Source organism: Carlito syrichta, unplaced genomic scaffold (genome assembly GCF_000164805.1).
Source record: "Carlito syrichta isolate Samal-C Ts95f unplaced genomic scaffold, Tarsius_syrichta-2.0.1 Scaffold303207, whole genome shotgun sequence".
NCBI classification, from domain to species: Eukaryota; Metazoa; Chordata; class Mammalia; order Primates; family Tarsiidae; genus Carlito; species Carlito syrichta.
In genome coordinates, this window is record NW_007247303.1 from 278,081 (window position 1) to 278,858 (window position 778).

Consider the following 778-nt stretch of genomic DNA (forward strand, 5'->3'; position numbering starts at 1 on the left):
AAAAAAAAAAAAAAAAAAAGAAGTGTGTGTTTGTGAGAACATCTGTGAGCAGGTGGGTAATCTCATTATCTGTTTTTGTTGGTGGTGGTTTTTTCTTTTTAATTATAGAGACAAAACTCATCAAGTTGCCCAGGCTGGTCTCGAGCCCCTGAGCTCAGGCAATCCTCTCACCTTGGGATGTGTGAGACAGAAGTCAAATGGATGTGTTTGGGTTTGTAAAGGGCTTCTGAGACAGCTTTGCTTGTTTGAGTTTATGAATGTATGCTGTTCCACGAGCTTTTTGCTCGTGTGTGTGTATGTATGTGCGTGTGCGCACGCGTGTGCACGCTCCAGGTCTTGTTTACTGGCCCATGCCCCCTGGCTGGGTCACTCCCCAGACTCAGTGTCTGCACGAGTCTCCCTGTGTCTTCCTCTCTTCTGGCCTCATGGAGAAACAGCAGAAAGAATACAGACTCTGAAATTAGAGTAGTTTAGTTTTGAATTCTGACTCTGCCATTCTCTGTGTGGTTTTAGCCAACTGACTTGAAGTCTCAGTTTCCTCATCTGGAAAATGGGGATACATCATCACTGATTTTTGTTTTTTTTTTTTTTTTGAGTTGGAGTCTCACTGTCACCCAGACTGGAGTGCAGTGGCCACTCCCGGCCACCGCAGCCTCGGCCTGCTGGGCTCCAGCAATCCTTCCGCCTCAGCCTTCCGAGTAGCCAGAACTACAGGCATGCGCTACCACATCCAGCTGATTTTTTGATTTATTGTAGAGATGAGGTCTCGCAGCCCATG

At 46.8% G+C, this 778-nt stretch overlaps 1 long non-coding RNA gene across 1 annotated transcript in view; it reads left to right on the forward strand.

The window, feature by feature from the left end:
* Positions 1-778, forward strand: part of LOC103260434 — a 9,294-nt gene that overhangs the window by 7,627 nt on the left and 889 nt on the right. The window lies entirely within an intron of this gene.